The sequence below is a fragment of the Convolutriloba macropyga genome, chromosome 3 (assembly GCF_964194025.1).
Source record: "Convolutriloba macropyga chromosome 3, txConMacr16.3, whole genome shotgun sequence".
Taxonomy (NCBI): Eukaryota; Metazoa; Xenacoelomorpha; order Acoela; family Convolutidae; genus Convolutriloba; species Convolutriloba macropyga.
The window spans coordinates 29027441-29055043 of record NC_134470.1 but is presented as its reverse complement, the minus strand read 5'-3'; the positions used below and the strand labels follow the sequence as shown (position 1 = coordinate 29055043).

At 37.0% G+C, this 27603-nt stretch overlaps 1 protein-coding gene across 1 annotated transcript in view; it reads right to left on the bottom strand.

Moving 5' to 3' along the window:
- The window catches only part of LOC142336140 (uncharacterized), a 483861-nt gene that overhangs the window by 347794 nt on the left and 108464 nt on the right, over positions 1 to 27603 (bottom strand). The window lies entirely within an intron of this gene.

Sequence of the window (27603 nt, the reverse complement as noted above, 5' to 3'; positions counted from 1 at the left end):
TAAGAATATATTTTATTTACAACGTTTGGAATACTAAAAACATAAAAAAAATATATTGGATAATAAGGAAATTAAAAACAATGAAAACCTTGAAAAGGTCCCTCAACAAATCTCTGTACTCCAATGCCTTTGGGTCCTTCAGATATTCCTTGAAATAAAATTCTTTCAAAAAACCTTTGATGTTTTTATCGAGTTTTTGTCTTTGTTCATATGGAAATTCATTGTACAATTTCATGGCTTGCAGCATCAATGATTTGTCGAGGAATTCCGAATTACTTTTCATAGCCGGATAAATTTTTCCCGTTCTCGCATTCTGTTTACAATTGGAAGTTTGCAATACATTGTTGTTACTAAAAACTGGTAATTGTTTCCTAACATATTTCAAGAAAAATACCATACATCGATATTTGAGAAGGAATTCAACAGGCATGATTCTGTTTTTTATTTTTAAATCAGTCGAGCGATCATACTTTTTTCTTTTTAAACACACTTTTATTCCCCAATTAAGTTATTTTTCTAATGTTATCATGAGATTTTCCTGATACCAACGAGCATAAGAGATGAACCCAGTACATGTAAACTTTTAAATAAAGTGTCAATTCAAGTTTCTATCAAAAGATGATTTAATAGTGGTTATGCATATTTTCACTTTCTTCCTCGATAAACATTGGGTTTCACTCCAACTTCCAGTCTGTCAGATAGAAAGTGCCTAAGATTTACACTGCGCAGAAATGGTTTCTCAGTTGTTCTTTCAATTCTACAGGCTGTCCAAATGCTGTTTTTAGTGATATTGTACAAAAATTTTAATTTGTTGCCGTTTGATATCAATTCGCCAGTATCAATTTATCTCCCAAATTGCCAATAACCTCGCACTCTTCACTCCCACAGTCCTCGGTTCTCCCTCAATTAATCTCCTTTGTTTTTTACTACTTTGCTTCTCTGTGTTGAATTGTAGCGAGATTTCCAATGCCCAAGCGAGCTACTACCAAAGCCAACTACTGCAGGGCAGTCATTTTACTTTCGATTGTGCTTCAAGTTGTTTGACTTCAGCTGAAGCTGTTGTCTTTCGATACCCTGTGAAGTCGCTGTTTCTAATTTTTTCTGTGATCGACTGCAAATCATATTAACAGAACGTTTTGAGTCATTGAAAGGAATCTTTTCTCGAAATCATTAATGTACTCTAGGGGTGTTTTTTCATTTCACTATTCTTTGTTTTAGCTTATAATATTTAATAATATTTTCGTATTTTTCAACCAGTCGGTTTCGTTTTAATGCACCAATTTTTATGCCACCTGTACCCTAGTCTCGGCCTGGAATTATTAAAAGACTGTCCTCGACCGTTTTAAGGCATGAAAAGACTGTCCTAAAGAGATGCTTAGTATGAAAAGTAGAATTTGTCTGTACTTACTCCACCTGGATTTGTTAGGTCTTTTCATAATTCCAGGTCTAGGGTAATGTTCCCCTAGATATGAACGTGACGTCTTAGACACATAAAAGCAAAACAGAATGTCTCAGCTCGTTTTTGCGGGTGTCGTTATTATGAAAAATGAACTTCCTAAAACGTGCTCTTTTAAATATTTGTATTTTCTAAATCCTGATTTCATGTAGGTTGGAAACGTTCGGAAGTCTTCGGGAGCGGCTCCAATTTGATGCTTTATGTTGACAAACTGTAGTAACTTGCTCTCAACACCAGAACAATGCTAATCTATCAAGCAATCACCGACCAAGGACTTCAAATTGCATTATGGAAAACAAATTAATTGAACCAAATTTTAGAGTTGAAATCAAATCTGATGGGACATGATGTTGTTTTACTAATCTGTCTGGTCTGTCAAAAGTACTTGACGAGGTGTCCTTTCATTTAACCTAAAACTTGTACAAAAACCATTTGTGAAACTCAATTTAAAACAGCCACTGATATTGCAGCTGCTTCTTTTTGAGTCTAAGTGCAAAATTGTGATAACAATGCAATGAAAAGCAAACTATGACTTAAGAATTTTGGAAAATGAATTTGTTAATGCTGAAGAAACTGCTAGAGTTTGGCATGGGGAGGGGGGTTAACTAGTTAGGGTAAATTCATCTTTAAAAAAAAGGAATTAATGATAAAATCAGCAAAGAGACATCTGAACTGATCTGCCCCCCCCCCCCCCGGGGCCGCGGAATGTTGTCAAGTTTATGTAAGATAAGCGGTAACAAGCGATGACATAATTTGACGTTAAATGCGTTGAATTTACGTCTCTAACCTCAACGTATTCAACGCAAAATTATGTAGGATAATGGAGGTGAGTTTTCTAAATTATCAACACTAGTTACCGCTTATCTTACAGAAATTTGCGTTTCTCTGCGTAGATTTTACATAAATCTTACGCTAAAAGCGTAGATCTTACATAATTGATAAATAATTTTAAGAGAAGGTCATGCAAAATTTTGCGTGGAATTTAGCGGTGATCTTACATAAATTCAACGCTTTGCCTCTTCCTATGAGACTTGAACCACCGGCCTGCATGCTTGTTGCTCTTCTAAAAAATTTTCTATAGTACCTTAATTTTTTTAGGAACCGAGCTATTCACGAATTACATACTTTTGAAGCTAAGACAACGTTTGCCTGTTGTCCTGATATTGAATAAGTTTACGTTTTGTCGATCACAAATGGACTGATATAAAAATAAAAGAAACAGTCAAAAAGTTTTACTTTTAACATGCATTTTTCTATGCAAGGTACCTTATGGGAGTTTAGTTTTTGCCAACCAGTGTAGTAAATAAAGTTAAAAGAAACTCCCTGGTAAAAAATCGGTGAACTGATGTGGCATCACAACTCTTTTACTCATGGAAAATTTCTGACCGGAGTAAAGACATTAAACCTGAAAAAAGTATTTCGGAATTGAGCACGAACCCAATAACCCATTTCCCATCCTAAAAGTCTTTCTCAAATTTTGAAGACAAAGATTCGCCTCAACATCAACACAAGCTTCACTGAGGATGGGTTAAGGTGTCCACACCTGATGTGGTTGAAGCCAATTATCGGACAATATAAAGCAAGGGCAGCGATAAATTTTAATCTTGATGAACAGGATGACAAGATTTTGACAAGGTCTCAACATTATTTTAGGACAAGTCGACTTCTAAATTTGACTTTCTTTAAATCAAAATTGTAGCACTTCAACGGGACGAATAAAACATTTCAAACAGCGCGATAATGCCAGAAGAAACAGCCAGAGAAAATGCATTGATCTCTAATGAAATAACGTTATTTGTTTAAGTTTTCCACAAGCATGCAACAAGCTCTGTTCTTGCGTTATATCAGCTTTATCAATTCCCGAGTCGAGATGTTGCGCCGTTTTAGCGTATTATTTTGTAAAAAGTGCGCTGAATGTGCTAAAATTATTTAAGAAATGATTTGAATGCGCTGAATTGCGCTGAAATGAGTGAAACGCGCTGATTTAAATTTGTTAGCGCAAAAATCTTACATAATTTTGCGCTGAAATCCGCTGAAAATTTTTTAAGAAATGTATTTTAATTTCAGCGCATTTCATAGAATTATTTAGTGGATTCAAACGCTTTTTGGCACCGATTCCTTAATTTCGAACCATTTAATTTTCATTATATAACAACTAAATTTTTCTTAAAAAATGCGCTAAAAAATTCTGAAAATATGTAAGAAATGCGCTGAATTTTCAGCGCATTTCTTGCCTAATTCAGCGCATTTCTTCCTAAATTGTCTATTGCTATAAAATCAAACTAAATAGGGAGAATTTCAGATATCAAATGGCGCAGTGGATTGAGTGAAGGCTACGGCAACGGGTTCGGTTCTCAGTGCTAGCTAAATTTCGCATTTCTTCCATAATTTTGCTCGACCCGGGTTAGACTCAACCAGCCGCGTCATGGGATAGACAAAATTGTGTAGATCCAACTGGCATTATTTGAATCGATCTTGGACATTTATATTTCTTTTGATTTGTTAATAATAAACTCTTTTTTTAAATCTTTTTTTCAAATACTCTTAAACTCTTTTTAAAATCTTTTTTTCAAATACTGAAGCAATTCATGCTTTGTAATTTTTTCAAATACTGAAGCAATTCATGCTTTGTAATTTTTTCAAATACTGAAGCAATTCATGCTTTGTAATTTTTTCAAATACTGAAGCAATTCATGCTTTGTAATTTTTTCAAATACTGAAGCAATTCATGCTTTGTAATTTTTTCAAATACTGAAGCAATTCATGCTTTGTAATTTTTTCAAATACTGAAGCAATTCATGCTTTGTAATTTTTTCAAATACTGAAGCAATTCATGCTTTGTAATTTTTTCAAATACTGAAGCAATTCATGCTTTGTAATTTTTTCAAATACTGAAGCAATTCATGCTTTGTAATTTTTTCAAATACTGAAGCAATTCATGCTTTGTAATTTTTTCAAATACTGAAGCAATTCATGCTTTGTAATTTTTTCAAATACTGAAGCAATTCATGCTTTGTAATTTTTTCAAATACTGAAGCAATTCATGCTTTGTAATTTTTTCAAATACTGAAGCAATTCATGCTTTGTAATTTTTTCAAATACTGAAGCAATTCATGCTTTGTAATTTTTTCAAATACTGAAGCAATTCATGCTTTGTAATTTTTTCAAATACTGAAGCAATTCATGCTTTGTAATTTTTTCAAATACTGAAGCAACTCATGCTTTGTAATGTTTCTTGAAGTAGCTTGCTGAAATGTGAGGTTTTTCTCGCTATAAATGTAAGTTTTTTTGAACTATATTTGTTTAGGACTTCTGTGGAATGCTGCGTAGAAGAATTATATGAGTTTCTTCAGATTTATTCCTTTGGATAACTTTTCACAGGTTTAATTTGAGCTTAACTTCGATCACAGATGATTAAGAATTTAGTTACATTGTTTCCTTATATCGCAGGGCATTTCAATTTCCGTTCTGCCACTCCAGGACAATACTGAAAACATTCATGGTCAGATTTACTGTCAACAGCTTAAAACTCGTTAGTTATGTTCTATAATTCGAGTACGTAATTGAGCAGATGAAAAGCCATTCCAATCATGGCTTTTTTCAGGTCCCTTGTGTGATACCTTCTGGAAGCAAGATTAATCTTTTCTCAGTAAAATTTTCTGGTGTTGTTTTTTCAAGTTACTTTCGATGATCAATTTGATAGACAAGGCACTACAAACTTCTGCAAGGCAAGATCTCGCGCCGTTAAGACTGCTGAACGAACTTGGAGATCTGACGATTGGAATTGCAGACTTTAGAAGATGATCCGGAACAAAGATTCAGCATTGACTCTGCAATGCATTTCAAATATATTTTTTTTTACACTTCTTCTATAGAAACTGCTCGTAGCTACGTGAATTTGTCAATTCACGTAGGAGCACTTAATCCGACAGTGCGGAGCCGATAAAAAACAAATTTTGAAATCTAAATTTGCAATTTTGGATATATCGTTTATAACTTTTTACAATTTTTTTGGTGCGATCGCAAACAATGTTAGTAAATATCGCCGACAGTGTCAAGATCGGAGAGTTTCAATAACTAACGGAAAGACGGGGTCTTTCTGCCGGACTGTGACTATCAAAAGGAACCATGAACATCACCACCCAGGCCTAGACCTCGACTTATGAAAATACTTGTAAAAGTCTATTTGGGGGGCCAATATTGACTATAATTACACGGTCGAGCTTCCTAGTTAAAGTCGAGCTAATTTTTTTTCATGGGTCGAGCTTAAGTCTTTTCATAACAAAGAAAGTCCAGCTTAGGCCTTTTGGTGAGTCCACCATCAGTTATTTCATAACCAAAAAATTCGAGTAAAGGTCTTTTCATGGGTCCATCATTAGTCCTTCCATAAGTCTATTTTTTTTCAAAACCCGAAATTTTTCAATTTTTTCTGCTTCTGTACATACAGAAGCAGAGCCGGAGCAAGACTAATTAGCTTTGCACCAACTTAAGAAACAGTTGGAACACTGCCAACTGTTTCTTAAGTTGGTGCAAAGATTTGCTGAAAATCTTAAGATGAAGAGGTATGGCAGCTCGAGTATATTACCACATTACTTGATTCAATGAAACCAGCTAGCTTACGTGTATTGGTCCTAGTCTCATTAGCCATGACAAAAATTGGGCGTTATTCAGTTTGTTTTCCCTTCCAAATTTATGTTATATTTTAAAAAATAATTCAGCTTTTTGAGGGATTTGTGGTTCTTCTGAATCGTAAAAAATGAAGGAGAATACGTGCTGACTAGGTTATATGCAATATTGCACGGAAAATATTAGTAGCAAAAATGCAGACTTATGAAAAGACCAATGATGGACCCATGAAAAGACTTTAACTCGACTTTGTTTGCAAACATTGTGACGAGCTTAAGTCCAGCCCAAATTTTGGATCGAGTCAAAGTCTTTTGCGAAAAATTTGAGTCGAGCTGAAGTCCAGCACGTTTTAATGTCCAGATAAATTCTTTTCATGGCTCAAATGAGTCGAGTATTGTCTTTTCATAGTACATTTGGGTCGAGCATTGTCTTTTCATAAGTCTGTACCTAGACCTGGGCACCTTCCGTTTCAGAGACCACTTAAATAGGATTTGCTTTTAGACTTGAAGCTTAGATGTTGCGTTTTGTTTGAACTCCCAAGTACTGTCTTCTTAATTTGATACCATGACAATCCTTTTATGTGAAGCGAATAGGGCACCAAGTTTCCATCGAAAGACAAGCGTCTGAAAACACTCGCTATCTGACTGGGTTTAATTTGTTTATCAGGGTCCCTGTATATGTTATTTTTCTATTCCATTGGCCTGACGTAAGCGTTACTAAAGTTCATTTGCTTCGCTGAAAAGTTCATTGGACTTGACACTAATCCATTGCCTCACACTTTTTGATATGGTTTTCCTCATCGATCCATTGCTATTCCTTTGCAATCCAGCCTGGACTAAATTAGAAATATCATTGCGCATTTCATTACATTTGTTTTGCTTATGTCGTGCGAGAAAAATGTTGATGTGTATTTGCGAAGCAATTTTAGGTACGAATTTCTGCACGAGAATTTTGTGGAGAGATTACTACATTAAAACTAAATTTTTTGAGACAATTGTTTTCTTGTTGAAAATGCGGTTCAAGTCTGCATTACTCTGACTGCTGTTGCAGATATGAAATATTGATTAAAACGATTTGTCTGTTTTTCAAGGTGTCTTTTCTTCAATCAGCTTATGTAATTCTGCGTTTTCTTTTCCGTGAAGATTGACTGGAAATTGTTTTCTTTTTTGATTTTTGGGTTATTTGTTAATGAAATTTTGATTGAGCTACATTCGAATTTCATCATCAAATAGGTGTTATAAGTATGGAGTAAGACTTTGCAACGCGGAACTTTATGGGCCACTGAATACTAGTCATATTTTGCGGACTTATCTGTTGATTGAGATGGAGATTGGGTAATGCACAGTCATAATTTTTTGAAGAGATCTCTCTCATTCAGCGGTCGCAAATCTTCAGGTGCTGCAACGAAATCCGTCTTTAGAGTGTTCTAACCATTGCGCATGATTGGGGCTCTGATCTAATCTGTGATACTGATTGGTTCGTTTGAAAACGATCCTAGCTGTGAGGGACATATTTACATTAACCAGGAAGCTTTTTTGAACAATTAAAACATTTGCGCTGCCGGAATCAACTAATTTAGTGAAGGGCTCTATTTTTTCGCGCGTTCTCTTTAATCATTGCCACAATAATCTCGTTTGATGCCATCCTAAATGAGTCCTGGAGTTTGGGTTTAAGTTTTCTGATAGCACAAAATTGATTGAGTTTGCGTTGCATTCTATTGTTCAATTGCCTTCACCATTTTTTAAGGGCTTTCAACAATTGTATGGGTGAGAATTAGTGGCGTTCACGCCTCTCGATAGTACTATTGTGCGCCTAGATTTTTTGTTGGTTTAAAGACAAAAACGACAATTTTCCCATCAAGTATTCAACAACTTAACTGTAATAATTAATTTTTAGTACAATAACCATTTTGTGAAAATCTTTTCTCATTATCTTTTCATAATGATTGGTAGTGCTATGAAGAATTTTATATTTTTTGCTCATTCAAAACCCTCACCGAAGTTGAAAATTTGGCCTTGAAATTTGTCAATCTGCATTGAATTTAAACAGCAAGGAAAAACGTTCTCTTGAATTTTTATTTGCACAATTTCAAGCAATTTTAAGATATGCCTAAGTCGCTTAGATTTTTTGACATCAAAGCAAAAAATTTGATGTCAAAAAATCTAACCGACTTTGGCATATCTTAAAATTGCTTAAAATTGTGCAAATAAAAATACAAGAGGTCGTTTTTTTGTGCAGATTAAATTCAATGCAGATTGACAAATCTCAAGGCTCAACTTTGGTGAGGGTTTTGAATGAGCAAAAGATATAAAAATCTTCATATCACTAGCAATCATTATGAAGTTTTAATTAAAAATGTTTTCCTTAATCAAACATGTAGTTTTGCATTAGGTTTTTGTCCAAAATTAAGTCTGCTATTTGCTGAGGCAATATTTAGTAGTTATTGTATTAGTAGAGTAGTAGTAGTAGTAGTAGTAGTAGTAGTAGTAGTAGTAGTAGTAGTAGTAGTAGTAGTAGTAGTAGTAGTAGTAGTAGTAGTAGTAGTAGTAGTAGTAGTAGTAGTAGTAGTAGTAGTAGTAGTAGTAGTAGTAGTAGTAGTAGTAGTAGTAGTAGTAGTAGTAGTAGTAGTAGTAGTAGTAGTAGTAGTAGTAGTAGTAGTAGTAGTAGTAGTAGTAGTAGTAGTAGTAGTAGTAGTAGTAGTAGTAGTAGTAGTAGTAGTAGTAGTAGTAGTAGTAGTAGTAGTAGTAGTAGTAGTAGTAGTAGTAGTAGTAGTAGTAGTAGTAGTAGTAGTAGTAGTAGTAGTAGTAGTAGTATTGATCTCGATGACAATTGACAGTAGGAAAAAAAATTGATCTCATGACAATTGGGAAATCACTTGTATGTAAATTGGACCTTATTTTGGATGCCCCTGTAGTATTTTTTCTAGAGTCCGAAATACATTTTTTTCCACAGAAAATGAAAAAAGAGGGTCTTTAAGGAAGGGGAAAAGAAAAAATAATCAATTAAAATTTTTTTTTGGAAAGTAGTAAGGTCAAATTTTAGGGTCATGTTACAAAAAAAAAATTTGGTCCCAACGCCGATTTAAAATCCAAAATTTTCAATTGTCATTCAAAATTTCCAGTAGTAGTAAGAATTTTTCTTTTTGAAATTCAAGTTTCAATACAGTTTTTTGCACTGATGGACCCATTTTACGCCAATTTGAATAAAACTAATACCTCATTTTGATTGATTTTTCAACATTAAAATACATTTACAACAAGCCTCAAAAATCAACCTATTCAAAGGAGATTAGTATGTAGCTAATAACTATGTAGCTAAATGAAAATCAGTTTAACTTCACTTGGTCCTGATGACTGTAACTCATTATCTGGAGTTCTTAACTGGATTATTTAACATGCAATTAACAAGCTGCATTCAGCTTACAAATATTTACTTAGACACTGATGTACATGGGTACAATGACGTATGTAGACGTGGGGGTGGGGCGGGGGATGGGTAATCATCGCGAACTGTGACCATTGTTTGTATGCATATATATGAACGAAATACACGCTATCCCATTACCACAACATACCACATCATCGTCTGGCGATTGTTGAATATCTTTATTTGACTGACTGAAATACTAACTGAGTTCTATGGTTAAAATTGTAAATGAAAAAGGATCTGGGGACAACCGGAGATTGAAATCGGGACCTCTTGCAACGTGATCGAGAATTATACCACTAGACCACTTGTTCTGTTGACGTAGTTTTGTGGTGACTGTTATTATACTAAGACATAGACATAGAACCTACCCATAATTGCGGAACATGGAAGTTCTGTTAAAACCAATCGGGAAACTGCATCTAATTTCTTTGTAGAGACTTATAGCACAAAACAGGTCCTACGCATATATCATTTTTGTTCGATTTGCTTATTCATCAGACTTCACTGACATACCCCCGGCGCGATTGTGTGACCACCAAGACCCATTGTGGCCAAGATGTTTGGATGGCATCGTATGCCCCCTCCTAAATTAAATCATTATGCTAAAACCCTTTATTTAACAGGCAAAATCATCAGTCCCCTTGTATTTAACCCTTCATGTATTTTCCCCTTCATAAGTCCCCCCAATACCTAATTCAGCCCCACCCCCACCAAAGGCTCACAGATAACATATGTTAGCACATATTTGGTAGCGCCTTGTTAGATATCATAAATCTTAGATATCTTATTATCCAAGTCAGATCAACCATTCGCGCCGCAAAATCCGCATCTAAGTCAGTGAAGTCAGCAAGTGCAACAAAGATTTCAGAGTGGTATATAATAATTCTCTTGTAAATATAACATATGTAAATTAAACGTATCTAATTTCTAAAATATAGAAAAAGAAAGACTCTAATCGGATTAAAATTGGACTCAATTTTAAAGTTAATTCCGTATATGGTAACTTTTGTTCCAAAAGTATACATTAGTTATTATACGTTAGTTATACATCTATACATTCATACATATATTTATTTATATATATATATATATATATATATATATATATATATACATATATATATATATATATATATATATATATATATATAAATATATATATATATATATATATAAATATATAAATATATACATTCATATCTATATAGATACTGTAATGGGGGAGGGAATCTTTAGATACCATAATGAGGGGAGATATTATAACTTGGGGGAGGGGGTTGTTGGGAGTAATGAAAATAACCCGAAAAAAGCTGCCTGTACTAGTGGTTTCAACGTACCAAGTCCTCCTTCTTTTTTCCAGTTGTATGAACTGCTCGACTGCTTTTTCTCTTTTTTTGCTTCTTCTGTTCAACCCATCAATGCCTGCCTGCTCTTTCTTGACTGCGACCAAGCAACCAAACTTGAAACCAAGCGTCGTTGGTTCAGTGGTAGAATTGACTCCTGCCAGGCCGAAGACCCGGGTTCAATTCCCGGCCGATCAATTTTTTTCGTATAACTTTTGATCAAAAGAGGAGCGAAAAATTTTATGTACTGCCAATATCTTTTTTGAGTGCCATGGTTGGGGGGTAGTGCAATGGGGGGAGGAGGGAGGCAGGGGTGTACGGAAATGGGTAATCTAAAACTACAATTTACCCGTTGGATCGTTTTCCATTTTCGTTACGAGAGTGAATCCCAGTACGTTTTGCCCGCCCAAAGTACGGTTTGCCCCCCCCCAGTATGTTTTGCCCCCCGTACGTTTTGTCCCCTCCCCCAGTTACAGAGCACATATCATTACATATTAAATTATTATGTAAAAATATAGCAAGAGCGTCGGGGGGTGCAAAAATATACACCCACTAGATGGCGGTTTGAGTGAACTGAGGAACAATGAAATAATGGTGTGGTGTGGAAACGTTGCAAACGTCTATGAGGCTATTTAATAAAATGAACTATTCAATAATTTATATACAGTTTAGATATAATCAAACGAACCACTTAACAATTTAGATACAGAAAGTTTTTTGAAAATCGAAATTTTTACAACTGCTCGAAAAAAAATGATCGCCCGCTACAAAACCACTTTCAGAAGCTTTTAGATAGAAAATGGAAAATTCCCGATGTATAAACCTAGATATGATGCCTAAAAAGAATATGCAAAAGACCCGACAGCTCTACCTACTCTAAATGTTTTCGGAGAGTTTTTTGAAAAATCGAAATTTTTACATGAGGCTTAATTTTTCGGATCACTGAACTTTCTTTCGGTCACCAAATCTACAATTTTTGAGCAAATGGCTCCATTTTTGGGGGCCAAGCCCCAATTTAGCCACAATTTGGGATAAAAAAATTAATTTTGGACCAGGCCCGATTTTTGGACCCAATTTGACTTCTTTTTAAAAAAATGACCGCGCTCATTGAGGCTTAACTTTTTGAATCACCGATTTTTCTTTTGGCCGCCAATTCTACAATTTTTGAGCAAATGGTTCCATTTTTGGGGGCCAACCCCTAATTCAGCCACACTTTGGGATAAAACAATCAATTCTGGACCAGAGCCGACTTTTGTACCCGATTTGACCACTTCTTAAAAAAAGTGACCGCGCTCAATGAGTCTTAACTTTTTGGATCACCGAACTTTCTTTTGGCCAGCAATTCTACAATTTTTGAGCAAATGGCTCCAATTTTTTAACCCCCAATATAGCCACACTTTGGGATAGAACAATCAATTTGGGACCAGGCCGATTTTTGGATCCGATTTGACCACATTTTAAAAAAAGTGACCGCGCTCGATGAGGCTTAACTTTTTGGATCACCGAACTTTCTTTTGGCCATTTTTGGGTGTCATTATCGGGTTTGATCCCCTAGGGTTTTTACTAAGCTGGGGGGGGAGGAAGGCAAAACATCTGTGGTTTTCAAAGTCTTTTCTCTATTTCTATTCATTTACTATTTTCTATTTATGTATTATTTTCTAATATTCTATTTACTATTTTATTTAATCCAAGAACATATATATATATATATATATATGCATGGTAGAATTAACCATGTAAGTCAGGCATTCAACGAACTATGCACTTTAATCGGATTAGAGCTGGACTCAATTGGGCTGGACTCAATTGCTTAAGCTTTGATGCCATATGCGGCATCTCGAATTCAACGACCACTTAAGACAGAAATGCTTATCCCTCCCCTCTCGGATACAGGGTAACACATCATGAGTCCTTCGTCATATTTCTCTTGTAATATAAAGAGGATTGGAGTGGATATTTGTGTTACTTCTTTAATGCGCATTTTAAAGAAAAAGCAAAAATGTCATTGGGGGGGGGATTCGAGGCCTTGACCTCTGGATTAGAAGTCGAGAGCGCTATCCACTGCTCTACGCAGACTTGTTAAGTTTGTAATGGATTCTATTTGTATTTTTTGTATACGTTGTTTGGATTTAGTAACTCAAGCACCTATTAATCTCTACTTGACTTAAAACGCCGTTATCGATTACAATTTAGTGGCTAACCTGGCTAGATTCCGTCGACCCCGAGTATTTTTGGGGGGGAGGGGGGGGGGGGGGTTAAAAACACTGAAGGTGGGCAGAATAGATGTACGGATGAAGAGATTGGGACGTTCCGAGTTTTTGTATTAGACTCCACAAGTCATTCATTGAAGTCAATATCTAATTTTCTCTTAGTTAGAATAACTGGATTAGATTAAGAAATGTCAATAGAAACATAGTTTTTATGGGGGGAATCCTGTAATTCCTCGTTATAATGGAAACAGAAAAAGAAATTGGGGCTGATAATAGTTAATCATTGAATTTACTTATTTGGAATCCCCCCACAGAAGAACAAAAGCTGCTACCCACAGCACTGGAGTCAACAGACCCACCACCCTCATCAGTATAAATGGGGACATGAATCAACAGTCTGTAATAGTCTGAACAATTAGATCACTTCCCGTCGTGTTCACAGCGTACAGAAGTGAACAGTAGCGTACAGAAGTGAACAGACAGAAGTATATTGGCCCCCTTGTGTGGGGCGCGGGGGTGGTGATAGTGTGGGAGATGGGTAATTTGGCTGTGTGGGGTAGCATCTCCCGTTTGGGGGGAGGTGTTGGGGGGTTTGGTACCATTTTGAACGAGTGTTAGTTGACTGTGAAAGAAGTGAACTGAAACTTGAAGCAACTTGCGGGGGAGGCCTAATTGCCTTCAAGTCAAAAATACTTCAGATCGCAATTGTATTTTCTTCAAGTCAGAAATAATGTTTTATATCCACCTATATTTTAAAATCTGAAAAATTTAAAATCTGTAAATTATTATGTAAAAGTTAAATTGTTACACAGTAAATTATTATGTAAATATATAGCACGGGCCTCTGGGGGGGGGGGACAAAAAACTTGAACAGTATACACCCTCTAATATAAATGACAGTACTTCACAAATTTATAAAAGCGTACTCCTTGGTATTTCCCATTATAGTCTCCGTTGGAGCCTTTCCCATTTTTGCCCCCCATTGAAATTCACCCCCCATAATGGTATATTTACCATAATGGGTGGGGCTATAGGTTATCTGACAACTATGCTGGGGGAGGGGGCTTTGATGGAAAAGACCACTGTTTGTTTAGGGTCAATTTCGTCAAATGATTGAAACAAAAATTCCGCCGAAAAATTTTCGTTTAGAAAGAAGTCGAGTTTCTTACATCCGAAAAAATCTCAGTGACGAGTTACAAAAAAACTTCTCAAATGACAACTGAAAGTTACTACTACCGGAGTTACTACCAATTGTAAATTGGCGTTCGGACAAAATAAGTGTTTTCAAGTGTCATGAGATTAAGAGATTTTGTTGTAAATTGTCATTGAGGTCTAGCAGTAGCAGTAGTAGAAGTAGTAGTAGTAGTAGTAGTAGTAGTAGTAGTAGTAGTGTTGGTAGTAGTATTAGTAGTAGTAGTAGCAGTAGTAGTAGTAGTAGTAATAGTAGTAGTAGTAGTAGTAGTAGTAGTAGTAGTAGTAGTAGTAGTAGTAGTAGTAGTAGTAGTAGTAGTGGGGGACAAAATCCAACCTCACCTCCACGTGGTGTCCCCTGGGGGTAGGTCATGTGCGGCGGCTCTCCGCTCACATGGTCGAGCTAACGAGGCACTGGTCTTCTAGTTTGTGGCGCAACTAGTCGTATCTCAGCCTTCAAACACCAAAGCAATGAGTACATTCAACCATGGCCCCGAGTCCCGGATAAGGGGTGCTAAGAATCTCCCGAGGAACCAACTCAGAATTGCAACTTTAAACGTCAGAACACTGACCCAAGCCGGATCTTTAGAGGCTTTGAAAATGGATCTGGCGCAATACAAGTTGGATATTCTGGGAGTGCAGGAGACGAGATTGCAGGAGCAAGAAATTGATCTCGGAGACCACAAGCTCTACCTGTCTGACTCGTGGTTGTCTGGTGTAAAGTCGAGACAAGGAGGAGTGGGCGTTGCTGTAAAGAAGTCATTGATAAACAGCATCGTAGAAAAAGTGGCTCTAAGTGAACGTATTTGCTACGTCAAGTTCGCGGCTCGGAGGAGAGCCAATCTAACTGTTGTTGTCTGCTACGCACCTACGAATGAAGCTAGTCTCCAAGAGAAGGATTTGTTTTGGAGTCAACTTTCAGACCTAGTTTCCAGCTTCAAACATAGGGAGCGTTTTTGTGTCATCGGTGACCTCAATGCAGAGCCTGGACACCAGTTGAATGACACCATGAGCTGCAGAGGCCCGTTTGGAATGGGTGAAGAAAATGAAAACTCGGAAAAGTTGTTATCATTTTGCACTTCACACAAATTGCTCGTAGGTGGTACATGGTTCCAGCATCGACAAGTGCATCGGTACACCTACAACCCTCCCGATCCGAGTTGTCGAAAAAAGATGCTGGATCACATTCTGTTTGCAGAGAGATACAGAGGATGTCTGACGAATGTGAGGACCAGAAAAGGGAAAACCACAATTACCGATCATGAACTGGTCATTGCGGAAGTATCTATGAAACTTTTGTCTAAAAAGCAATGTTTCACGCCCAGAATCAGTTCTGCAAAGCTGCAAGATGAAACAACGCGTGACTTATTCACGCAGGAGGTCAAGTTACATCTTGATAAGAGCGGCGATTTCGAGAATACAGAGCAGTCTTGGGACAATTTTCGAAAAGCCCTGAACCAAGCAGCAGTGAAATGCCTCCTTCCGGACAAGCGAGTGAACAAACCTTGGATTTCTCCAGATTCTCTGGAACTTATCCGGAAACGAGCTGATCTACAGTTGAAGAAACACAGCAGCGCGGTGGCGTTGTTAGAGTTCACAAACTGCTGTAAGGAAGTCAGAAAAGCTCTACGTGCAGACAAACGGGCATGGCTTGAACGCAAAGGCCAAGAAGTGCAGAGCTTTGCGGACAGAGGCAACTTGAAGGAGGTTTTTGGGGCATCACAGCAGATTTGCCGAAACTGGAGTCCCCAGTTGACCAAATTAGTTTCAAGCACTGGCGTCAACTTACGGACGAAAGAGGAACGACTTGAACGCTGGACGGAACATTTTAGTCAACTCCTGAATCCCTCAACATCCAGTTGCAGTACGAGATTGGATCCCGAAGAAGCAGCTGAAAGCTTGTCGATTGACCTGAGTCCAATTCGATTTGAAGAAGTGCTTGAAGCTGTCCGCAGGTTGAAGAATGGCAAGGCAAGTGGACCCGATAACATTTCCTGTGAGATGTTGAAAGCACACAAGGGTATTGTCGAGTGGCTCTGGGACATCATAGATAAGTGTTGGTCGACGGAAGTTCTGCCCGATGACTGGAAGGTAGCAGAAATTGTCCCATTATACAAGAGTAAAGGAAAGAGGTCAGAGTGTTCGAACCACCGAGGGATCTCTCTATTGTCAGTACCAGGCAAAGTGTTCGCTTCCGTTATTCTCAATCGATGCAAAGATTCAGTGGATCGCGTCTTAAGGGAAGAGCAGTGCGGCTTCAGAAAAAGCAGAGGATGCGCCGATCAACTCTTTGCCCTGCGTCAAATAATAGAGAAATCAATGGCGTTTCAATTGGATATTAGCTTTTGTTTCATAGACTTTCGAGCGGCATTCGATTCTGTCGATCGTGAGCAGATGTACCAGATAATGAAACACTATGGTCTTCCGCAAAAAGTGATAAACATCATAAGAAACAGCTATGATGGATTCAAATGTCGAGTCAAAGCCGAAGGTGAGAAAGGACGCTTATTTGATGTCAGAACGGGCGTTAGGCAGGGTGATGTGTGGTCCCCAATCCTATTCGGCCTTGTCATCAACTACATTTTGGCTAACTCGGTGCATGGAGGATTAGACATTGGGAGATTGGTGGCTGACTTAGATTTTGCTGATGATGTTGCTCTCGTGGGGGTCTCAGACAGTGAGGTGCAAGAAAACCTACATCGAATCGAGGCCCTTGCGGAAGCCGCTGGTCTGAAGATTAATGTGGCCAAAACAAAGAATATGGACGTAAAATGCGACAGCCCAAATGTTGTTGCAGTGCCTAGTATGCAACAGAACGTGGAGATACTCACTGGAACACATAAAGGCAAACTAGGACTCCTGGCAGAGACATCTAGCCAGTCACGACTAACCATCAGCACGGAGGTGCTGATGGGAACGAAAAAGAAAGCGGGCTGGTTCGAAACACAAGATGGCCGGAAGCTAAGATTGAAAAGCTTAGCGGTGGCTAAGCCAGCGTTGGTAGCTTCACAACAACAATCTGCGGTAGCAGATTCAGAGTCGCTAGAAAATGAGAGTCGGTCAGTGGTGGCTGAACAAGAGTCTTTAAGATGTCAGAATTGTCAGCGGCAATCCAGTACAGTTACCGGACGCAAAGTGCACCAAAGAAGATTCTGCAAAGCCGGTTTGTCAAAGAATGTCGTCGACAAGTCAAAGTTCGAGCAACTAGAGGCGAGCCTTACCTGTGACAAGTGTGAAAGAAAGTTCAAAACAGTCAATGGCCGAAAAGTTCACAAATCGAGATACTGTGGCAAACCTAAAGCAGTTGCCACACGCGTGTTTTCCTGCAAAGTACAAGATGTTCTCGGAAACGAGTTTGAAAACATAGAAGCGTTCAAGTATCTCGGATCATATGTCAGCCTCAAGCATGGAGACCTGCAGGAAGTCAATTGCAAACTTGCAGAAGGTAGACAACGGTTTGCTAACTTCCAAAATCTCTGGAAGAGCAAGCAGCTCAGCGTGCACCTCAAGTGCAATTTGTACAAAGCACTGGTTCTATCAGCCGTGCTGTACAGCTCAGAGACTTGGACTCTTTCGAAATTAATGGAGAGAAAACTTGAGAGTTTCCACTGTGGTTGTCTTCGGAGAATTCTACGTGTGTCATATCTGGAGAAAGCAACGAACGAAGAAATTATGTCAAGATCACGAATGCCCCAACTATCCACGATGATCATGCTCAAACGGATAAAATGGTACGGACACATCCAGAGAATGGAACCACGAAGATTAGCCCGCAGTGCCTTCGATTGGGACCCGCCCGATCAATACGTCCATGCTAGACGCGCTCCTGGGGGGCAACGGAAAACGTGGATGAGTCAAATCGAAGGAGACTGTGTACGAAACAAAGTATCGTTCACCAGATTGCAGGAGAAAGCAGCAACCGGGTCAAAGAATGCTTTCAACAATTTCGTCGTACAGCACTTCACAGAATAACCAAACAAATAACTCTTCTTGTTTTGTTTGTATTTGTTGCCAACCGTGCCTTTATTTCATATTTGGAATTGAAGTGTTGAAACAGTAGTAGTAGTAGTAGTAGTAGTAGTAGTAGTAGTAGTAGTAGTAGTAGTAGTAGTAGAAGTAGTAGTAGTAGTAGTAGTAGTAGTAGTAGTAGTAATACATTAAACAGATGCAAGGAAGCTCTTGATAAGGTATGGAGGGAAGAGCAGTGTGGATTAAATGTTGCGGACAATGACTGTGCTGATGATGGTTGCCGTTATGGGAAATGGTGATCCGGATGTTGAGCAGAACCTACATATGATTGAAGAAACTGCTCACAAGGTTGGTCTCCTGATTAACGTTACCAAGACCCAAAACATGGGAGTATCGTTTTAACACACAATGGCCTCAATATCAGCACATCAAAATCAAGTCAAGATTATAACAGGATGTTACAAAGGATAAACTGGATTCCTCAGGGAGATAGACAAAGTCTGGAGTTTATTCATTGGCACGGAGGTGCTCGAGTGAACGAAGAAAAAAGCCGGCTGGTTTGAAACCCAGAAAGGAGACAAGACCCGTTTGAAACATTTGACATGCAAGTCTAGTCACAATGGACCACCGGAACCTACCAACGAATCAAAAGTATGCCCGAAGTGTAAGCGTTGTTTTTATACTGTGGTTGGACGAAAAGTACACAAGTCAAGATATTGCACGAAAGCCGATGAAAACACAAAACCTCAGTTGGTAAAGCCCACTGTTGCAAAGTTCGAAAAACTTGAAAAGAGCTTAAGATGCAATAGATGCCAGAAAAAATTCAAATCTGTTAACGATCGAACAGTACATGAAGCGAGATATTGCGGTAAACTGAAAGCCAGAGTTAACAGAATTTTTCAAGCAGTGTGAAGGGCGCTTCGGGTACCGAATTTGAGAGCGTTCATGCGTTCAAGTATCTAGGATCCTACGTCAGTTTACAGGACGGTGATGCGAAAGAAATTATCTGTAAATTGGCTGAAGGTAGACAACGCTTCAGTGATTTTTCGAACATCTGGAAAAACAAAAAAAATTAGCGACAACATTGAAGTGCAAGCTTTACAGAGCGTTCATCTTGTCAGCGGTGTTGTACAGCTCAGAGACATGGACGATAAACAAAGCGTTGGAGAAAAAACTTGATAGCTTTCACCTCAACTGCCTACGTCGTATAATTTGTTTGTCTTACATGACAAAAATAACTAACCAGTCTGTGCTAAACAAAACACAGATGCCAGCCATATCAAAAATTATCATGATTAGACGCTTTAAATGGTTTGGAAACGTACAAAGAATGGAGAGCGAGAGACTGCCAAGGAAAGTTTTTGAATGGAACCACACTGAGCATTATGCAAACGCCGTGAAAGCTGTTGGAGGACAGCGAAAGACATGGCTAGATCAACTGCAAAGCGATTGCAAAAGAAACAAGATAGATTTTTCAGTGGTTTAAGTAAGAGCTAATATCAATTTGAGACCAGTCTTCAACAAATTCGTCAACGAAAAGCTTCCTGTTTAACTAATAACTTGATGCTGATTTAATTTAATGATTGTTACATTGTTACACTTCTACTCTTGCCTTGAATCCATGCTTTATTCTCTGGTAATAGTGCCTTTATTACTTAATGGAATTCAAGTGTTGTATCTGTAGTAGAAATAGTAGTAGTAGTAGTAGTAGTAATAGTAGTAGTAGTAGTAGTAGTAGTAGTAGTAGTAGTAGTAGTAGTAGTAGTAGTAGTAGTAGTAGTAGTAGTAGTAGTAGTAGTAGTAGTAGTAGTAGTAGTAGTAGTAGTAGTATTGAGCGCAAGGCCATTTTGCAGTAAGAAAAAAAATTAATCTCAGGCCATTTGGGAAATTACTTAGATGTAAAATGGCTTTTAAAATGGACATCCCCATAAAATTTTATCTAGAGGCCAAAATAAAATTTTTTCACTAGGAAAGGAAAAAGAGGAACTGTTTGGGCCCATTGAGCAAAACAATTCTGTTTCCCGAAATTTTTCGGAAAGTAGTAACATGATTATTTTGGCCTCAAAGGAAAAAAATTTTCGGCGAAAACTCCATTTTACAATTTCTGATTTTCAAATGGCATTGAGTTTTTTCATTAGTAGTATTTTTTTGATTTTTTTAAAAATGACAATTTTCTAAAATTTTAAGTCCAATAGAGCCAAATTTAGTTTTATGAGGTAGATATATGCCAACAGTTTCAACAATTTCAATAAATGTACTCTTATATAAACTGTTGGCCAACAATGTATCCGCTCAACTTCGTTTAGGGGTCCAAAAACAAATCCTGAGAAATGGCTTGTCGTTATTGCACAGTAGTGACCATCAACATTGTTGACATCAATATATCCATCAGACTTGTTAAATGTTAAATTCACTGTGCACAGAGACTTTTATCAGGGAATCCAGATTCCAAAACTACGAGTTCATTATGTTAGATTAAAAGACCCATTATGCTAGGATTAAAAGATTAACAACCATAATCTATTAGTTGTTAGATACATTATATATCATTGTTATCACAATAAAAATTGTATTCAAAATTATTTTTGTAGATTGAAGAGTAAATTGAAGATTCAAATCTGTCATGAATGATGACATATACATATTAATATGTCACCCAGCTAAATATGTCACCCAGCAAAAATTTGCTGGGTGACATATTTATTATGGGTGACATAATTTGCTGGGTGACATAATTTGCTGGGTGACATAATTTGCTGGACTAAATATGTCACCCAGCAAAAATTTATAGGCATGTATCTACCCAGTTTTTAGAAATGTGGCCCTAGATTAATTTGGCCAAATTATCTTTTGGCCGGACCAAGAGAAGATTTGAAACTCGCAGCTGCTCATCAGTTTTAAAACTTGTGGTAATTGAGCTAACGCAATCACTCCCTGATACACAGGAGCTGATAAGTGCAGTCGGTTCAAAGAAAAACTGTTTTACTGTAATTCGATAGATAGAAACAGAGAGACAAGAATTGTTTAAAATAGTTCTCTCAATGGCTCGTTCTCAAACTACCCATCGGGTAGAAATTTGTTTGGCCTATTAATTTCTGTATTAACTTTGTAGGGATTGTTCGACTATTGCACGAACAGGGCATTTAATGACGCATTCAACAAGGAGTTGTCAACAACAAACTGGAAAACGTTTTAGTTCTAAGTCAATTTTGATCCGTTTCGAAGCTACCAAATCCGATTTCCTTTTTTTCTCAATATACCACACATCGTATTCCAAACGCAACATGTTGCCCACACTACACATTCGTTGGATGAACTTAAAAGGGCACAACTCTAAGTTACTGATATCAGACTGATGTGTCGAATATCCAAATCGTATTGAATAGCGAAGTACCAAATATGGCAATGTTTAATCACATCTGAGTCTGACTTAATTACATTCGAGTCGTTTCGCGAATGACTCAATTTTTGCTCTACTGGTAAAATCAGTTTCAAACTCAGATCACCCGCTAATTTTGAACACCCACTACTACTTAAGTTTTTAAAAACATTAAAAAAAACGACATATGTTTAATGCCTATAGAGATTAACATTTTTAATTGAAGTCCAACCTATCTTAATTTGCAAAAGGCGGCAGTTCTCTTATTTATTACACATGTTCGTTTATTTCGTCCCCCGTCCCCCATCACAGACAACATTGGCTCGTAAAGTTAAATCAACCCCCTATCCAAATATCCAATCTTCTCTCAATGGCACCTTTCCGAATCCTGCGGCCTTCAGAACACCACTCTCCGCCTTTGCAAACATTTCCCTCACATCGATGGTATCCATTAGTAATTCAATCAATCAACTTCGTTGAGCAACACATACAGTGATGCTATGAAATAACTAGTGACAAGAAAATGGCGGTAAAGAAAAGTGGCAGCGCAGAACAAAATTGCCACGTAGACAAAAAAGTTTAGGTACGTAGACGATGAACAAGTTAGCCTAAAGAATTATCAATGCCTGCTTTGTAACCCCATAACTGGTATCCACCAAGGAAGCAGTAACAAATAGTAGACTGAATGCAAATAATCTTCAAGGATAATTTGTCCTCCAATTACGATGATTTATATATGTGCGTTTGTCGGCCCAAAAATTTTTATACTTTTAGTTAACCATGACTAATATTTGGTAAACTGCACAATGTCTGAATTAGAACAATGCGCGGGCATCAAGTGAGCAATGCATTTTGAGCGGATTAAAGGAGATTATAAATAAATTAATAGAGATCTAGAGATTTGTAATATTGTTGCACATCCATGACTTGATAGTTATATGAAACATGATAGTTCTCTAATAATCACCTCTAAATTAGAGGCCTTTTCGTCAATACAAATGTACAGTCATTTTTCAAAGATTTTTAGAATATACTTTCCAAAGTCTTATTAATTTCATCATTTTTTAAATCTAAAAAAATAAAAAAAGTTTCTCAGCTCCCTTCTCTAAAAATTGTTCTTTTTCGTTGAGACTGGTCAAGATACTACTATGTGCTTTGCTTTAAAATCTGGCGGAAAAAGAATTGTGAATTTCAGAAGTAGGACCATCGAAAAAACCTCTTAAACTGTGAATTAAATATTTAAAAATTTCTATCACTTTAAATATTATTAATTTCCATCATTTTAAAGCTAAAAATATAAAAAAGTTTCTCAGCTCCTTTCTGTAAAAATTGTTCTTTTTCGTTGAGACTGGTCAAGAAACTACTACGTGCTTTGCTTTAAAATCTGGCGGAAAAAGAATTGTAAATTTCAGAAGTAGGACCATCGAAAAAACCTCTTAAACTGTGAATTAAATATTTAAAATTTCTATCACTTTAAATATTATTAATTTCCATCATTTTAAAGCTAAAAATATAAAAAAGTTTCTCAGCCCCCTTCTGTAAAAATTGTTCGTTTTCGTTGAGACTGGTCAAGATACTACTACGGGCTTTTTTTTATAATCTGGCGGAAAAAGAATTTTGACTTTCAGAAGAAGGACGATCGAAAAAAAATTTTCAATTGTGCAATGAAAAATTATAAATTTCTATAATTTTAAATATTAATATTTGCTATAATTCGAAAAGACATAAAAGTTTATCAGCTCCCTTCCTGAAATTTATTGTGTTTTATTGAAACTTGTCATGATACTACTTTGTGTTTGTCTTTAAAATCTGGCGAAAAAAACTGTGAATTTTATAAGTCAGACCATCAAAAATTTTTTAAAAATTGTGCATACATTGCAGTATACAATGAATTGCAAAACACTCAACGGTAGATGAACTCGCTAAAGTGACGCTAATATACAAAATATAAATTGGCAGTCTCTATCATTCGAGCATTGTATTCAGTTCTTTGGCTAATTTATAAGTTCATTCTTCTTTCGAAAAAAGATGGTATCATTAAGATGTCCCCGTGAGTTTTTTTTAAGACTTGCATTTGAACTAGATCTATACCTTTTCTACAATACAAAGAGTTATTCGTTTTGTGTACTATGCGTGTTCACAATAAAGCCTGTGTTCACTTATACTTTTAAGCATGAGAGACTCTAATCGGATTAAAATCAGACTCAATTGCATAGTTAACTCCTTAAATGGCAACTTCGGTACCAATTTCTTTAAAATAGGGGCTATAATGTAAGGGACTGTTGAATAATGTTCAAGAGAAACAAATTTGTGAGTATACTTGGCAAACAATATAGCTACCAACTTGTTCACAAGAAAAATCAATAGTTACTTTTGTTGTTCGCTAATACTACAAGGTTCAAAATTTGGGCAAATTCATCATTACTTCTCTTTATTTTTTATTTAACTTAAATATATATAAACTATACTAACAGGTTGCTGATCGAATTATCAAAAGAACATAATATCGATTACTCAGCCACGACATGCGAATTAGCCGAAAGCCGAGGATACGATTGCGTAACACATTCTGTAACAACCGAGGACGGATACATAATCGAAATGAAACGAGTTATCAATACCTCAGCTCCTGTTAGTGCAGGAACCACCAGCCCGGTTGCTGTACTATTGTACAGTTTCGAAAGCGATTAACAAATTTAGGTGGTTACAAAGCTTTCAGAACCTCTGGATTAAATTTTGGCAGACCAGGGCGTTGATTTCTGGCTAAGGTAACGTTCGAGGCAGATTCTACGGAGATCAACATCTGCAAAACGACAGCGTTGTCGATTACCAGTTCTTGAAGTTTTTATCAGTTATGTAATCGATACAACCAGTCGCCAAAAATTTTCTACGTCGGCCTCTCACGAGGAACGCTTATAGAATTCTTGCAAATTTCTGAAGACATTTGCTAATGTTGGTCGATATATGCATCCAATTTTCGTAGTATAAATTATAGAGTAAACCATAACAAATCAAGGGACAGTGATCTAGTGGTGTAATTCTCGCTTTAAAAGGGAGAGGCCCCGGGTTCAATCCCCGGCTGTCACCAGAGAATTTTTGCACAACTAGATCTGATTAACAATTATTAATTTTTAAACAACAAAACATTGCCTGTACGTCAGCCAAACTTCAGCAATTTTGAGGAGTTACGACACGAAGGGAATATGCAAGGGACTGTGAATTACTTCAATTATAGTTCTTCCAGAACTGCGACTTGAAGACTTACGAGAAAGAGATCTTCAAATTCAACACAAAGTTTTTAGACACCACATTTACTCACTTGAAATCAGGAAGCGAATTCTGGCAGCAAACCTATTTCGTCAAAGATCACAACAAAGACAGTAGTCATTTCTGTATCTTCCTTGCACGCATTCGAATGTTCTGGTAGAAACGAGATTTAATGACCAGACCGGTGTCATGGTACGATACGACAGACGCAGCTGGGTACGAGCTGCAATTGATTTTGTCGAAGTTCTCCTTCGTGCATGTTGTTTAAGGATATACGAAGCGCAGTTTTGTTTGCAGATGTGAAGGCCAGATGCATCGAATGTGGTTTAAAATTGAGCTCGGCATCTTATTTCAGAATATATAGTAAAGTGAAAGCCGCAGTTCGAATTTTGTGCAATTGTTTTGTTTAGTTTCAGTTTGTTTAATTTTTTTTTAGTTTCAAGTAATGTGTAGTTGTGCATTAGTTCTGTTCAGTCTCAATGTGATGTTGTCATTTCGTAATTGAAAACTTCGTTGTTACAAATTTCAGCACTAGAGGCAGCAAATAAGCAACAAATCCGATACTAGTATAGTATGTACTTTTAACTAAAAAATATGATAAATGGCCTCAGAGAAGATAGAAAAACAAAAAAAATTGTTTCGGAGAGAAGGTAAAAAAATTGGTAAAAAGTTGAAAAAATCTTTTTGTTGGAAAAAAATATCTCAATGCCACTTGAAAAAAATTAATCTCAAAAGTCATTTGAAAGTTACTACTACCGGCTTTACTACCAATTGTAAAACGGATTTTTGACAAAAAAAAACATTTTCAAGTGGCCTGAGATAGTAGATTTTTATTTTTATTTGGCCTTGCTATCAAGTAGTAGTAGTAGTAGTAGTAGTAGTAGTAGTGGTAGTAGTAGTAGTAGTAGTAGTAGTAGTAGTAGAAGTAGTAGTAGTAGTAGTAGTAGTAGTAGTAGTAATACATTAAAGAGATGCAAGGAAGCTCTTGATAAGGTATGGAGGGAAGAGCAGTGTGGATTAAATGTTGCTGACATTGAATGTGCTGATGATTGTTGCCGTTATGGAAAATGGTGATCCGGATATTGAGGAGAACCTACATATGATTGAAGAAACTGCTCACAAGGTTGGTCTCCTGACTAACGTTACCAAGACCCAAAACATGGGAGTATTGTTTTAACACCCAATGGCCTCAATATCAGCACAGCAAAATCAAGTCATGATTATAACAGGATGTTACAAAGGACAAACTGGATTCCTCAGGGAGATAGACAAAGTCTGGAGTTTATCCATTGGCACGGCTGTGCTTGAGTGAACGAAGAAAAAAGCCGGCTGGTTTGAAACCCTGAAAGGAGACAAGACCCGTTTGAAACATTTGACATGCAAGTCTAGTCACAATGGACCACCAGAACCTACCAACGAATCAAAAGTATGCCCGAAGTGTAAGCGTTGTTTTTGTACTGTGGTTGGACGAAAAGTACACAAGTCAAGATATTGCACGAAAGCCGATGAAAACACAAAACCTCAGTTGGTAAAGCCCATTGTTGCAAAGTTCAAAAAGCTTGAAAAGAGCTTAAGATGCAATAGATGCCAGAAAAAATTCAAATCTGTTAACGGTCAAACAGTACATGAAGCGAGATATTGCGGTAAACTGAAAGCCAGAGTTAACAGAATTTTTTCAAGCAGTGTGAAGGGCGCTTCGGGTACCGAATTTGAGAGCGTTCATGCGTTCAAGTATCTAGGATCCTACGTCAGTTTACAGGACGGTGATGCGAAAGAAATTATCTGTAAATTGGCTGAAGGTAGACAACGCTTCAGTGATTTTTCGAACATCTGGAAAAACAAAAAAAATTAGCGACAACATTGAAGTGCAAGCTTTACAGAGCGTTCATCTTGTCAGCGGTGTTGTACAGCTCAGAGACATGGACGATAAACAAAGCGTTGGAGAAAAAACTTGATAGCTTTCACCTCAACTGCCTACGTCGTATAATTTGTTTGTCTTACATGACAAAAATAACTAACCAGTCTGTGCTAAACAAAACACAGATGCAAGCCATATCAAAAATTATCATGATTAGACTCTTTAAATGGTTTGGAAACGTACAAAGAATGGAGAGCGAGAGACTGCCAAGGAAAGTTTTTGAATGGAACCCCACTGAGCATTATGCAAACGCCGTGAAAGCTGTTGGAGGACAGCGAAAGACATGGCTAGATCAACTGCAAAGCGATTGCAAAAGAAACAAGATAGATTTTTCAGTGGTTTAAGTAAGAGCTAATATCAATTCGAGACCAGTCTTCAACAAATTCGTCAAAGAAAAGCTTCCTGTTTAACTAATAACTTGATGCTGATTTAATTTAATGATTGTTACATTGTTACACTTCTACTCTTGCCTTGAATCCATGCTTTATTCTCTGGTAATAGTGCCTTTATTTCTTAATGGAATTCAAGTGTTGTATCTGTAGTAGAAATAGTAGTAGTAGTAGTAGTAGTAGTAGTTGTAGTAGTAGTAGTAGTAGTAGTAGTAGTAGTATTGTAGTAGTAGTAGTAGTAGTAATGATTGTATTGGTAATAGCATTGAAAGGCCTGCTCACTTAAGCAATATCTCAGAAATAGAAAAAAAATATAAAATGGATTTTATCAAATATTTTTAACAGAATTTCACAACGGAGTGTCTTCACGCATTTCAAAAGGTGCAACGGGTAACCGGAGACAATTAATTTGGCAATTAAATGAGT